The sequence below is a fragment of the Apostichopus japonicus genome, chromosome 20, assembly GCF_037975245.1.
Source record: "Apostichopus japonicus isolate 1M-3 chromosome 20, ASM3797524v1, whole genome shotgun sequence".
Taxonomy (NCBI): Eukaryota; Metazoa; Echinodermata; class Holothuroidea; order Aspidochirotida; family Stichopodidae; genus Apostichopus; species Apostichopus japonicus.
The window spans coordinates 16,667,075-16,682,955 of NC_092580.1; the positions used below are offsets into that span (position 1 = coordinate 16,667,075).

General features: G+C 45.1%; 1 protein-coding gene across 1 annotated transcript in view; it reads left to right on the forward strand.

The window, feature by feature from the left end:
* Window positions 1-2,237: 2,237 nt before the first annotated feature.
* LOC139961145 (rabenosyn-5-like) overlaps window positions 2,238-15,881 on the forward strand; it is a 126,635-nt gene continuing 112,991 nt past the window's right edge. The window contains exons 1-2 of the mRNA XM_071960068.1: window positions 2,238-2,389; window positions 3,347-3,427. The gene's annotated coding sequence lies outside the window, so the exon portion shown is untranslated. The remainder of the gene's footprint in view (window positions 2,390-3,346; window positions 3,428-15,881) is intronic.

Sequence of the window (15,881 nt, forward strand, 5' to 3'; positions counted from 1 at the left end):
TTAAGTGATAACAGTGCTGCTTGTGAACAGTAATTTTGACCCAGTCCTAAGCATTTATAAGCTGAACGCACGAGGTGGTCCATATGTTTTCCATTAACATATTAGGCATATAAGGATTTGTAAAAAAAACATGTTACACATTGAACATCCATTGCAGATTCCATCAAAATCAGGTGTATACATATATTCATGTCTCCAGCTGAAATGCCAATAAAAACATACTTAGGTGGTGAAGTTAATATCAGGTTTTAATTCAATTTCTGTAAGAGTGCTTGCAGGACACTCCCTTCTTTCAAATTAGGGTCTTATACCTAAATACTCCTATCAGTTGGTCAAATAAATAACATGACAACATGGGGGATCAAACAAAAGCGACACGTTGTGCAGTTTTATTTGCTCTTTTTTCAACAGTTTCTCTCAACACACAGCTCTATCCTCCTAAGTAGAAATTTATTGACCAGCCCTCAAATTTGTCAAACAGATTACACTAGACCTTTATTAGCTTTTTAGGACCATTCTGGTCCCTATTCTAGCAATACTACAGTATATCACTAAGCAGTGTCTACATGTGATAACCCATTGTGGAAGAATGCTTAGTGAATATTTATAACAAGTACATGTTTGCATTTATCATGGAAAACATCACCAGCACAAGTTGAACCGTACATTAGTAGCCAACACAGCTAACCTTCTAACAATGAAGTGATGCGCAGGTGGTTAACTGATAGCCTACATATGCGACCTGCTGCAGTGTCTGAGTGCATCCCAGCCTCAACATATTGTATGTATTGTATCCTCCTGCGAGCAGGAACTTGCGAAGAAGCCTCATTGGCTTATCAAAGCCGCAAGCTGACCGAAGTCAGTCTCTTAGATTCATATTTAACATCCATGATTATGAATTGTCAATTGTCAGCAACTCTGTAACTTGACGACATACATTAATTTTGGAGTGGCTCGAACTGGGGACCTTATGATTGGAAGGCACAGACGTTAACCACTGAGCTAACACTCCATTAAAAAATACTTAAAAATATGTGAAAATCTCTCAATAAGGAAGATAAACTAAAGTAACACTCCTACTTCCTTTGGCCTGCATACGCCTAACTTGAGTGTTAAAACAATCAAATTGAAGAGTTGCAGGTAATTTAATTGATCCCCTTAAATGACCAAGACAGGGATCCCCCCCCCACCCATGCTGCCTTGCTTTTTACTAGAATGGGACCTAATCCCAGGTCATCTTTTCTAGTATTGTAAAATCTCAAAAGTCCTGGCACATACAAGATTTTTGTTGTTGTACCCTAACCATTTCAAGCACTTAATCATTAATGAAATTAAAAGCTTGGATACCCATGGTGGCTTGGGTACACACTACACAGCTGACGTGTAAATGGCAGCCGGGCTGGAAGTTTTGGAAGCTATCACAGTACCAGAAATCAAGCCTAGGCTTTACTTCAGAGATTGCCAATCGGAGAGGCTTATATTTGAATAAAGAAAATTATTTGCTGGTCGCAAAAAGGGTAAACCTCTCATTTGGCATTTCGATTTAACCCCCTGGTATTGTAGAACTCAAAGCCTGTGTCTTGCCCACTAATGATGCATTACCTTATACTATAGGCCCTAGTTAACAGTTATAGTTTAGACTGTTCAGGTCTACTAAGTAGTAATAAAAGATACCGAGCCTCCTAGGCCTAACCCTAGTTTGCGAGGCCCAATTATTAGCCTATGCACTTATATGCATATCTGTGGATTCAAATTTTTCTAGGATCTTCGTTGCCATGTGGCCGACTTAAACTAGATCGGTATCTCCTGTTGGTCTTAAACTCTTTCGATCTTGTCCTTATGGATCATTTTAGATTTAACGTAAACTTTTCTGTGTACATCTCCTGACGAACGATATTTTCAAATGATAATGCACTCTTCATCGGTATCCAGCTCAGGAGAAGTCATCTTGTTATATTTGATCGGGCTCAGTAAGTTAACGGTCTCAACTGTACTAGGCCTAGTATTACTATAGTAACATATAAACTACAAACTTGACAGGAACAGCTGCCGTGGCGCAGTGGTTCGTGCTCTGTACCTGAAGAGCGTCACGTCCAAAAGATCATCTTCATACGCAAGCGCACTGCCACAAATCTGACGAATAATTTCTCGAGCCTTTACCGTTCGAGCGAGAGAGCTGTAGTTTCACAAGCAAGATTGTTAACAGGTACGTACGTAGCGTCCAACGGGACTCTAGAATAGTATAGTAAACCGCATCTAAGGCTGTGGTGTACGAAATGTGACAACATATTCCAGCTACGCTGAAAAGACAAGAAGTGGTTGTTGGAAACTTTAATTCTTCCAAAGATGATATTCGAATCTTTGTTCCTTTGTAGCACATTATTACGAGGTAAGTGACACAAGCCGTCCATAATTCGCTGACGCTGATGTCATCTTTAGTTTTAGTAATAGTATAGACACAGTTACAATGTTGAACAAGAGTAGCACAACGCACCAACAAAGGCTACTACTACTAGTAAACCGGTAACGGAGAAGAAAATTAAAAAGCGGAAATCTAGATATGGTACAAGATTTGGCCTGTTTAAGTATACTTTAACATTAGAACGTCGTTCCGTTTCCATGATTTGTGTGTATATTGATATATATTAAAAGAGATATTATGAAGTAACAGTGTTCGACTCGAAATTATTCTCCAAGTAATAGCAAGTCTATACAATCCTGAAATCACCAGTTGCAGTAATTTCATAGACACTGGTATAAATTCCCTAATTAATATAGCTGAATACAAGGGTAATTAATTTACTTTAAGATGTAGCTGATGCACTAGAACTAAAAAAAACGTTCAAATTTTACGGACACAAAAACAACAGAGAAGAATGGTTTGCGGAATCGGCAGTCTCGTTCTTGACTTCAAGATGTATTGTGACTTTCATCAAACCTATGACGTTGTATGACAGCCATAAATGATGTTAACTTATATAATGGTTGACCTGCAGGTTATCGTCATATTGACTCAGTCATTGGTTTAAATTCGAACGCCACTCATCCAATGAAAAAAGGAAAACACATAAATAGGGTGGACAATAGGGTAGCCTTCCTTTTGGAAACTACACCATTTCTATAAACAAGAAAAAGTTTAAGCAGATCAATCCTCTTGCCCTAATATATACCCTCCCCAGGTCTATCCTACGTATACCCCCTCCCCCCACGTACACAGATGGCACCCCTGTCATTCGACATTCATTCATTCAAAAGGTTGACATAATACAGCCAAGTTAATCAAGTATTTATCATGATTCAAAAGCTGATTTAATTTGCATTTCACTTGAAATTTCTATCTCGACAGGATGCCATGACCTCATTCCAACCTAATGTCAGTGACCATACAGGGGTGATCCAGCGAATTCCTTCCTGGTGGTATGAGCTGGTAAGTCATGTTTATAGCAATTGTCACACTTGTAACTATACTTGCATATACCCCCCTCCATGTGTTGTAAATATAAGCATTGCACACTCCACATATAATTTACGTGATTGACCATGGATACTATACGAAAAATGTACAGGATGCCACATTGATGGCGATTCCACTATTACGTTGGGGTAGTGCTGATGTAGTATATTAGTCTAAATAGTACATTGCACCAGGCGCATAGCCAAGAATTTGCCAAGGGAGGGGCGAAACTGTAGATTCGGCATTGCAAACTATCTAAGCGTAGTGCCACCATGGTTGGGGCAAAGAAAATTTTGGCTTAAAATGCCTCCGAGATCACTGGTAACACTTCCCAGGCCTTAATTGTAAGTTGAATCTTAGCATTTTCTCTTTTGAAATTACTAGCGATATCATAAAAACTTTAAAAAAAAAATTAAAAAATAGGCTCAAGGGGGGGGGGGTGGCTGCCCCCTTCGCCCACCCCTTGGTTAGGCTGATATTCTAATCAATATGCTTGTAAACTTCTTGTCTTCAAGTGCATATTCTTGTTCATTAAAGATGAGTTATAATATATATTTCCCTTATAGACATGCTACTTGAGACCACTAAACTCTCCCATCGATCTCTGTGTTGACTGGGGAAACAGGCCTATATGGTAAAGGTAGTAAACTTGATAGTCCAGCCAATCTCTCTGATGTGCCATAACCTTTCATATGACTTTTCCCAACAACACTGATGGGTGGGGTGAAGGTAGTAATAAATGCTCTGATGAGGGATCTAATTTTATAGTCTTATCTAGTGATAGCACTGAAGACACCTATGTCCTTTGAGGGGTGAGGGTAGTATTCAGAGGGATCTACTTTAATAGTCTTACCTAGTGATAGCACTGAAGACAACTATGTCCTTTGAGGATGGGGGGAGGGGAGGAATGAGGGTAGTAATACATACTCTGATGAGGGATCTACTTTTTTAGTCTTACCTAGTGATAGCACTGAATCGACCTATGTCCTTTGAGGGACCTAATTTAATAGTCCTTTGAGGGACTATTAAATTAGATCCCCCATCAGAGTATGTATTACTACCCTCACCCCCCCCCCCCCTCTTCAAATGACATAGGTTTCTTCAGTGCTAAAACTAGGTAAGACTAAAAAAGTAGTTCCTTATCAGAGTATGTATTAGTACCCTCACCCCTCCCCTCCATCCCCCACCCCCATCCTCAAAGGAAATCTAGGTGTCTTCAGTGCTATCACTAGGTAAGACTAAAAAAATATAAACTAGATCCCTCATCAGAGTATATGTTTACTAACCACCCCTTACACTATGATTATGGTTAGGGGTCCTAGGGTTAGGGGTCCTAGGGTTAGGGGTCCTAGGGTTAGCGGTCCTAGGGTTAAGGGTCCTAGGGTTAGGGGTTCTAGGGTTAGGGGTCCTAGGGTTAGGGGTCCTAGGGTTAGGGGTCTTAGGGTTAGGGGTCTTAGGGTTAGGGGTCCTACGGTTAGGGGTCCTAGGGTTCGGGGTCCTAGGGTTCGGGGTCCTAGGGTTCGGGTCCTAGGGTTAGGGGTCCTATGGTTAGGGGCCTAGGGTTAGGGGTCCTAGGGTTAGGGGTCCTACGGTTAGGGTTCCTAGGGTTAGGGGTCCTAGGGTTAGTAGTCCTAGGGTTAGGGGTCCTAGGGTTAGGGGTTAGGTAAAGGGCCCTGAAGAAGCCTATTTTTTTTTATGGGGGTGGGGGTCGGGGGTAAGTCGGGATGAGTTTAGAGGTCATAGGTGTCTTCATTGCTATAACTTAGTAAGACTTTAAGAAGATCCCTCATCAAAGTATGTATTGTTACCTATCCCCTCCCCCATCCTAAAGAGACATAGATGTCTTCAGTGCTATTACTAGGTAAGACCCTTAAATGAGATCCCACATCAGAGTGTGCATTACTACCCTCATCCCCCCCCCCCCCCAACATCCTGAGTGGACTTGTGTGTTTTAAGTGCTATCACTCAGTAAGACTAAAAGAGTAGATCCCTCATCAGAGTATGTATTATTACCCTCCCCTCCCCCCATCCTAAAAAGACATAATTGTCTTCAGTACTATCACTAGGTTAGACTTTTAAAGTAGATCCCTCATCAGAGTATGTATTACTACCTTCACACCATCCATCCTCAAAGGATATAGGTGTATTTAGTGCTATCACTAGGTAACACTAAAAAAGTAGATCCCTCATCAGAGTAGGAAATATTACTACCCACATGCCTCCTCTCCCCCATCCTCAAAGGGCATAGGTGTATTCAGTGCTATCACTAGGTAAGCAACAATAAAAAAGTAGATCCCTCATCAGAGTATGTATTACTATTCTCACCCCTCCCCTCCCCCCATCCTCAAAGGACATAATTTTCTTCATTGCTATCACTCGGTTAGACTATAAAATTAGATCCCTCATTAGAACTACCCTCATCCCTCACCTCCCCCCAACCTTTAAAGGACATGTCTTCAGTAATATCACTAGGTTAGACTATTAAATTAGATCCCTCATCAGAGTATGTTTAATAACCGCCCCATTACACTATGGTTATGGTTAGGGGTCCTAGGGTAAGGGGTCCTAGGATAAGGGGTCCCAGGGTAAGGGGTCCCAGGGTAAGGGGTCTTAGGGTAAGAGTTCCTAGGGTTAGGGGTCCTAGGGTAAGGGGTCCTAGGGTTAGGGCTCCTAGGGTTAGGGGTCCTAGGGTTAGGGGTCCTAGGGTTAGGGGTCCTAGGGTTAGGGTTCCTAGGGTTAGGGTCCTAGGGTTAGGGGTCCTAGGATTAGGGGTCCTAGGGTTAGGGTTAAAAAAATTAAATCCCTCATCAGAGTATGTATTATTACCCTCCCCAGCCCCCAACCCTAAAAAGACATGATTGTCTTCAGTGATATCAATAGGTTAGACTATTAAAGTAGATCCCTCATCAGAGTATGTATTACTACCTTCACACCCCCCTCCCTCAAAGGAAATAGGTCACTTCAGTGCTATCACTAGGTAACACTAAAAAAGTAGATCCCTCATCAGAGTATGTATTACTACCCTCATTCCTCCCCTCCCCATCCTCAAAGGACATAGTTGTCTTCAGTGCTATTACTAAGTAACACTAAAAAGGTAAATCCCTCATCAGAGTATGTATTACTACCCTCACCCCTCCCCTCCCCCCATCCTGAATGGACATAGTTGTCTTCAGTGCTATCACTAGGTAAGACTATTAAACTAGATCCCTCATCAGAGTATGTATTACTACCCTCATTCCTCCCCTCCCTTATCCTCAAAGGACAAAGTTGTCTTCAGTGCTATTACTAAGTAACACTAAAAAAGTAGATCCCTCATCAGAGTATGTATTACTACCCTCCCCAGCCCCCCCATCCTAAAAAGACATAATTGTCTTCAGTGATATCAATAGGTTAGACTATTAAAGTAGATCCCTCATCAGAGTATGTATTACTACCTTCACACCCCCCCCCCCTCCCTCAAGGGACATAGGTCTATTCAGTGCTATCACCAGGTAAGTAACACTAAAAAAGTAGATCCCTCATCAGAGTATGTATTACTATTCTCACCCACACCCCTCCCCCCATCCTCAAAGGACATATTTGTCTTCAGTGCTATTACTAAGTAACACTAAAAAAGTAGATCCCTCATCAGAGTATATGTTTAATAACCGCCCAATTACACATTGGTTATGGTTAAGGGTCCTAGGGTAAGGGGTCCTAGGATAGGGGGCCCAGGGTAAGGGGTCCCAGGGTAAGGGGTCCTAGGGTAAGGGGTCCTAGGGTAAGGGGTCCTAGGGTTAGGGGTCCTAGGGTTAGGGGTCCTAGGGTTAGGGGTCCTAGGGTTAGGGTCCTAGGGTTAGGGGTCCTAGGGTTAGGGGTCCTAGGGTTAGGGGTCCTAGGGTTAGGGTTCTAGGGTTAGGGGTCCTAGGGTTAGGGTTAAAAAAATTAGATCCCTCATTCAGAGTATGTATTATTACCCTCCCCAGCCCCCCCATCCTAAAAAGACATAATTGTCTTCAGTGATATCAATAGGTTAGACTATTAAAGTAGATCCCTCATCAGAGTATGTATTACTACCTTCACATCCCCCCCCCCCTCCCTCAAGGGACATAGGTCTATTCAGTGCTATCACCAGGTAAGTAACACTAAAAAAGTAGATCCCTCATCAGAGTATGTATTACTATTCTCACCCATACCCCTCCCCCCATCCTCAAAGGACATAGTTGTCTTCAGTGCTATTACTAAGTAACACTAAAAAAGTAGATCCCTCATCAGAGTATATATGTTTAATAACCGCCCAATTACATATTAATTATGGTTAGGGGTCCTAGGATAAGAGGTCCTAGGATAAGGGGTCCCAGGGTAAGGGGTCCCAGGGTAAGGGGTCCTAGGGTAAGGGGTCCTAGGGTTAGGGGTCCTAGGGTTAGGGGTCCTAGGGTTAGGGGTCCTAGGGTTAGGGGTCCTAGGGTTAGGGGTCCTAGGGTTAGGGGTCCTAGGGTTAGGGTTAGGGTCCTAGGGTTAGGGCTCCTAGGGTTAGGGTTAAAAAAATTAGATCCCTCATCAGAGTATGTATTATTACCCTCCCCAGCACCCCCCCCCCCATCCTAAAAAGACATAATTGTCTTCAGTGATATCAATAGGTTAGACTATTAAAGTAGATCCCTCATCAGAGTATGTATTACTACCTTCACACCCCCTCCCTCAAAGGACATAGGTCAATTCAGTGCTATCACTAGGTAAGACTATTAAACTAGATCCCTCATCAGAGTATGTATTACTACCCTCATTCCTCCCCTCCCTTATCCTCAAAGGACAAAGTTGTCTTCAGTGCTATTACTAAGTAACACTAAAAAAGTAGATCCCTCATCAGAGTATGTATTACTACCCTCCCCAGCCCCCCCATCCTAAAAAGACATAATTGTCTTCAGTGATATCAATAGGTTAGACTATTAAAGTAGATCCCTCATCAGAGTATGTATTACTACCTTCACACCCCCCCCCCCTCCCTCAAGGGACATAGGTCTATTCAGTGCTATCACCAGGTAAGTAACACTAAAAAAGTAGATCCCTCATCAGAGTATGTATTACTATTCTCACCCACACCCCTCCCCCCATCCTCAAAGGACATATTTGTCTTCAGTGCTATTACTAAGTAACACTAAAAAAGTAGATCCCTCATCAGAGTATATGTTTAATAACCGCCCAATTACACATTGGTTATGGTTAAGGGTCCTAGGGTAAGGGGTCCTAGGATAGGGGGCCCAGGGTAAGGGGTCCCAGGGTAAGGGGTCCTAGGGTAAGGGGTCCTAGGGTTAGGGGTCCTAGGGTTAGGGGTCCTAGGGTTAGGGGTCCTAGGGTTAGGGTCCTAGGGTTAGGGGTCCTAGGGTTAGGGGTCCTAGGGTTAGGGGTCCTAGGGTTAGGGTTCTAGGGTTAGGGGTCCTAGGGTTAGGGTTAAAAAAATTAGATCCCTCATTCAGAGTATGTATTATTACCCTCCCCAGCCCCCCCATCCTAAAAAGACATAATTGTCTTCAGTGATATCAATAGGTTAGACTATTAAAGTAGATCCCTCATCAGAGTATGTATTACTACCTTCACATCCCCCCCCCCTCCCTCAAGGGACATAGGTCTATTCAGTGCTATCACCAGGTAAGTAACACTAAAAAAGTAGATCCCTCATCAGAGTATGTATTACTATTCTCACCCATACCCCTCCCCCCATCCTCAAAGGACATAGTTGTCTTCAGTGCTATTACTAAGTAACACTAAAAAAGTAGATCCCTCATCAGAGTATATGTTTAATAACCGCCCAATTACATATTAATTATGGTTAGGGGTCCTAGGATAAGGGGTCCCAGGATAAGGGGTCCCAGGGTAAGGGGTCCCAGGGTAAGGGGTCCTAGGGTAAGGGGTCCTAGGGTTAGGGGTCCTAGGGTTAGGGGTCCTAGGGTTAGGGGTCCTAGGGTTAGGGGTCCTAGGGTTAGGGGTCCTAGGGTTAGGGGTCCTAGGGTTAGGGGTCCTAGGGTTAGGGTTAGGGTCCTAGGGTTAGGGGTCCTAGGGTTAGGGTTAAAAAAATTAGATCCCTCATCAGAGTATGTATTATTACCCTCCCCAGCACCCCCCCCCCCCATCCTAAAAAGACATAATTGTCTTCAGTGATATCAATAGGTTAGACTATTAAAGTAGATCCCTCATCAGAGTATGTATTACTACCTTCACACCCCCTCCCTCAAAGGACATAGGTCAATTCAGTGCTATCACTAGGTAACACTAAAAAGGTAGATCCCTCATCAGAGTATGTATTACTACCCTCCCCAGCCCCCCCCCCCCCATCCTAAAAAGACATAATTGTCTTCAGTGCTATCACTAGGTTAGACTATTAAAGTAGATCCCTCATCAGAGTATGTATTACTACCTTCACATCCCCCCCCCCCTCCCTCAAGGGACATAGGTCTATTCAGTGCTATCACCAGGTAAGTACCACTAAAAAAGTAGATCCCTCATCAGAGTATGTATTACTATTCTCACCCACACCCCTCCCCTCATCCTCCAAGGACATAGTTGTCTTCAGTGCTATTACTAAGTAACACTAAAAAAGTAGATCCCTCATCAGAGTATACATGTTTAATAACCGCCCAATTACACATTGGTTATGGTTAGGGGTCCTAGGGTAAGGGGTCCTAGGATAAGGGGTCCCAGGGTAAGAGGTCCCAGGGTAAGTGGTCCTAGGGTAAGGGGTCCTAGGGTTAGGGGTCCTAGGGTTAGGGGTCCTAGGGTTAGGGGTCCTAGGGTTAGGGGTCCTAGGGTTAGGGTACTAGGGTTAGGGGTCCTATGGTTAGGGGTCCAAGGGTTAAGGGTCCTAGACTTAGTGGTCCTAGGATTAGGGATCCTAGGGTTAGGGGTCCTAGGGTTAGGGGTCCTAGGGTAAGGGGTCCTAGGGTTAAGGGTCCTAAAGTTAGGGGTCCTAGGGTTAGGAGTCCTAGGGTTAGGGGTCCTAGGGTTAGGGGTCCTATGGTTAGGGGTCCTAGGGTTAGGGGTCCTAGGGTTAGGGGTCCTAGTGTTAGGAGTTACTAGGGTTAGGGGTCCAAGGGTTAGGGGTCCTAGGGTTAGGGGTCCTAGAGTTAGGGGTCCTAGGGTTAGAGGTCCTGAGTTAGGGGTCCTAGTGTTTGGGGTCCTAGTGTTAGGGGTCCTAGGGTTAGGGGTCCTAGGGTAAGGGGTCCTAGGGTAAGGGGTCCTAGGGTTAGGGGTCCTAGGGTTAGGGGTCCTAGGGTTAGGGGTCCTAGGGTTAGGGTCCTAGGGTTAGGGGTCCTAGGGTTAGGGGTCCTAGGGTTAGGGGTCCTAGGGTTAGGGTTCTAGGGTTAGGGGTCCTAGGGTTAGGGTTAAAAAAATAAGATCCCTCATTCAGAGTATGTATTATTACCCTCCCCAGCCCCCCCATCCTAAAAAGACATAATTGTATTCAGTGATATCAATAGGTTAGACTATTAAAGTAGATCCCTCATCAGAGTATGTATTACTACCTTCACATCCCCCCCCCTCCCTCAAGGGACATAGGTCTATTCAGTGCTATCACCAGGTAAGTAACACTAAAAAAGTAGATCCCTCATCAGAGTATGTATTACTATTCTCACCCATACCCCTCCCCCCATCCTCAAAGGACATAGTTGTCTTCAGTGCTATTACTAAGTAACACTAAAAAAGTAGATCCCTCATCAGAGTATATGTTTAATAACCGCCCAATTACATATTAATTATGGTTAGGGGTCCTAGGATAAGGGGTCCTAGGATAAGGGGTCCCAGGGTAAGGGGTCCCAGGGTAAGGGGTCCTAGGGTAAGGGGTCCTAGGGTTAGGGGTCCTAGGGTTAGGGGTCCTAGGGTTAGGGGTCCTAGGGTTAGGGGTCCTAGGGTTAGGGTCCTAGGGTTAGGGTCCTAGGGTTAGGGGTCCTAGGGTTAGGCTTAAAAAAATTAGATCCCTCATCAGAGTATGTATTATTACCCTCCCCAGCACCCCCCCACCCATCCTAAAAAGACATAATTGTCTTCAGTGATATCAATAGGTTAGACTATTAAAGTAGATCCCTCATCAGAGTATGTATTACTACCTTCACACCCCCCTCCCTCAAAGGACATAGGTCAATTCAGTGCTATCACTAGGTAACACTAAAAAGGTAGATCCCTCATCAGTATGTAATACTACCCTCATTCCTCCCCTCCCCCCATCCTCAAAGGACAAAGTTGTCTTCAGTGCTATTACTAAGTAACACTAAAAAAGTAGATCCCTCATCAGAGTATGTATTACTACCCTCCCCAGCCCCCCCCCATCCTAAAAAGACATAATTGTCTTCAGTGCTATCACTAGGTTAGACTATTAAAGTAGATCCCTCATCAGAGTATGTATTACTACCTTCACATCCCCCCCCCCCTCCCTCAAGGGACATAGGTCTATTCAGTGCTATCACCAGGTAAGTACCACTAAAAAAGTAGATCCCTCATCAGAGTATGTATTACTATTCTCACCCACACCCCTCCCCTCATCCTCCAAGGACATAGTTGTCTTCAGTGCTATTACTAAGTAACACTAAAAAAGTAGATCCCTCATCAGAGTATACATGTTTAATAACCGCCCAATTACACATTGGTTATGGTTAGGGGTCCTAGGGTAAGGGGTCCTAGGATAAGGGGTCCCAGGGTAAGGGGTCCCAGGCTAAATGGTCCTAGGGTAAGGGGTCCTAGGGTTAGGGGTCCTAGGGTTAGGGGTCTTAGGGTTAGGGGTCCTAGGGTTAGGGGTCCTAGGGTTAGGGTCCTAGGGTTAGGGGTCCTATGGTTAGGGGTCCTAGGGTTAAGGGTCCTAGACTTAGTGGTCCTAGGATTAGGGATCCTAGGGTTAGGGGTCCTAGGGTTAGGGGTCCTAGGGTAAGGGGTCCTAGGGTTAAGGGTCCTAAAGTTAGGGGTCCTAGGGTTAGGAGTCCTAGGGTTAGGGGTCCTAGGGTTAGGGGTCCTATGGTTAGGGGTCCTAGGGTTAGGGGTCCTAGGGTTAGGGGTCCTAGGGTTAGGGTCCTAGGGTTAGGGGTCCTATGGTTAGGGGTCCTATGGTTAGGGGTCCTAGGGTTAGGGGTCCTAGGGTTAGGGGTCCTAGTGTTAGGAGTTACTAGGGTTAGGGGTCCAAGGGTTAGGGGTCCTAGGGTAAGGGGTCCTAGGGTAAGGGGTCCTAGGGTTAGGGGTCCTAGGGTTAGGGGTCCTAGGGTTAGCAGTCCTAGAATTAGGGGTCCTAGGGTTAGGGGTCCTAGGGTTAGGGGTCCTAGGGTTAGGGTCCTATGGTAAGGGTCCTAGGGTTTGGGTCCTAGGGTCAGGGGTCCTAGGGTTAGGGGTCCTAGGGTTAGGGGTCCTAGGGTTAGGGGTCCTGTGGTTAGGGGTCCTAGGGTTAGGGGTCCTAGGGTAAGGTGTCCTAGGGTTAGGGGTCCTAGGGTTAGGGGTCCTAGGGTTAGGGGTCCTAGGATTATGGGTCTTAGGGTTAGGGGTCCTATGGTTAGGGGACCTAGGGTTAGGGGTCCTAGGGTTAGGGTTAAAAAAATTAGATCCCTCATCAGAGTATGTATTATTACCCTCCCCAGCACCCCCCCCCCCATCCTAAAAAGACATAATTGTCTTCAGTGATATCAATAGGTTAGACTATTAAGGTAGATCCCTCATTAGAGTATGTATTACTACCTTCACATCCCCCCCCCCCCTCCCTCAAGGGACATAGGTCTATTCAGTGCTATCACCAGGTAAGTAACACTAAAAAAGTAGATCCCTCATCAGAGTATACATGTTTAATAACCGCCCAAATACACATTGGTTATGGTTAGGGGTCCTAGGGTAAGGGGTCCTAGGATAAGGGGTCCCAGGGTAAGGGGTCCCAGGGTAAGGGGTCCTAGGGTAAGGGGTCCTAGGGTTAGGGGTCCTAGGGTTAGGGGTCCTAGGGTTAGGGGTCCTAAGGTTAGGGGTCCTAGGGTTAGGGGTCCTAGGGTTAGGGGTCCTAGGGTTAGGGTCCTAGGGTTAGGGTTCTATGGTTAGGGGTCCTAGGGTTAAGGGTCCTAGACTTAGTGGTCCTGGATTAGGGATCCTAGGGTTAGGGGTCCTAGGGTTAGGGGTCCAAGGGTAAGGGGTCCTAGGGTTAAGGGTCCTAAAGTTAGGGGTCCTAGGGTTAGGGGTCCTAGGGTTAGGGGTCCTAGGGTTAGTTGTCCTAGGGTTAGGGGTCCTAGTGTTAGAAGTCACTAGGGTTAGGGGTCCAAGGGTTAGGGGTCCTAGGGTTAGGGGTCCTAGGGTTAGGGGTCCTAGGGTTAGAGGTCCTGAGTTAGGGGTCCTAGTGTTAGGGGTCCTAGTGTTAGGGGTCCTAGGGTTAGGGGTCCTAGGGTTAGGGGTCCTAGGGTTAGGGGTCCAAGGGTAAGGGGTCCTAGGGTTAAGGGTCCTAAAGTTAGGGGTCCTAGGGTTAGGGGTCCTAGGGTTAGGGGTCCTAGGGTTAGTTGTCCTAGGGTTAGGGGTCCTAGTGTTAGAAGTCACTAGGGTTAGGGGTCCAAGGGTTAGGGGTCCTAGGGTTAGGGGTCCTAGGGTTAGGGGTCCTAGGGTTAGAGGTCCTGAGTTAGGGGTCCTAGTGTTAGGGGTCCTAGTGTTAGGGGTCCTAGGGTTAGGGGTCCTAGGGTTAGGGGTCCTAGGGTAAGGGGTCTCACGGTTAGGGGTCTCAGGGTTAGGGGTCCCAGGGTTAGGGGTCTCAGGGATAGGGGTCCCAGGGTTAGGCGTCCCAAGGTTATGGTTCCTAGGGTTAGGGTTCCTAGGGTTAGTGGTCCCAGGGTTAGGGGTCCCATGGTTAGGGGTCCCAGGGTTAGGGGTCCCAGGGTTAGGGGTCCCAGGGTTAGGGGTCCCAGGGTTAGGGGTCCTATGGTTAGGGGTCCTAGGGTTAGTGGTCCTAGGGTTAGGGGTCCTAGGGTTAGGGGTCCTAGGGTTTGGGTCCTAGGGTTAGGGGTCTTAAGGTTAGGGGGTCCTAGGGTTAGGGGACCTAGGGTTAGGGGTCCTAGGGTTAGGGGTCCTAGGGTTAGGGGTCCAAGGGTTAGGGGTCCTAGGGTTAGGTAAAGGGCCCTGAAGAAGCCTATTTCTTTGATGGGGGTGGGGTCGGGGGTTAGTCGGGATGAGTGCAGAGGTCATAGGTGTCTTCATTGCTTTTTCTTAGTAAGACTTAAAAAGTAGATCCCACATCAGAGTATGTATTATTACCTACCCCTCCACCCATCCTAAAGAGACATAGATGTCGTCAGTGTATATTACTAGGTAAGACCCTTAAATTAGATCCCTCATCAGAGTATGCATTACTACCCACATCCCCCCCCCCCCCAACATCCTGAGAGGACATGTGTGTCTTCAGTGCTATCACTAAGTAAGACTAAAAAAAGGAGATCCCTCATCAGAGTATGTATTACTACCCTCACCCCTCCACCCCCTTATCCTCAAAGGACATAGTTGTCTTCAGTGCTATTACTAAGTAACAGTAAAAAAATAGATCCCTCATCAGAGTATACATGTATTACTATCCACATAAGCTTGCACGGTTTCGCGAAAACTTACAACCGGTTTTTCTCTAGCAAAAAACCGAATCTGGCTCAAAAACCGGTTTTTTTCCCCCTCCCGAATTGCATTGAAAACATCCAAATCTCGATCGCTAAGATGCGTATTTTTGAAGCTTTACCAACAGCGTGTTCAAGTATGTTCGTTCGCAGTAAATTGTTAAAAATAAGAAGAATAAATTCAAGAAATGTTACTGCCTTCTGACTCTCATTTTATAACCCACGTTAACTAAACTGAAGTAAATATGTCGAAAAGAAATAGGTTAGTAAAAAATTTACTTAAAGTTTTAACATCACGTACACCTATCGTTTGTCTTGTGTTTACTGTACTTCACGAAGTTCAAATTCGTGTTCAGAAAAAAATATCACGTTCATGTTAAATGTTATATTATATGTTCTAGCCATGTTCGCGGGTGGTATCTTGGCGGTAAAATAAATTTCTCTTCAAGGAGTGAAGAGAATTTACCGTCTACACTTTCAAGTACAAGTTGAAAAATATCCCTGGCAAAAGCGGGGATTAGGTCAGCAAAGAATATAAATTGTTAACGTTTAAGTTGGAAACATGTGTTCTTCAACGCAAACGAAAACCAACTGAGAGACGCCTTGTCTGATAACTGATAAGAAGAAATGTTTAAAGGAAACTTACAAAGAAAATAAAATCTATTAGCGTACAAAGGAGAATTGTCCCAACAGCAACATCTGTAATTTCCAGCCATGTATGCAACATTATTACTCCTTTAATATTCCTTGACTCAAGCCTGACGCCAGGTGTGTCTTGTGAATAATGAACTGTGATTGTTCTAAAGTTACTTGTTGCATCTTAGTTGTTAAACTCAGAGCCCCCCCCGTGA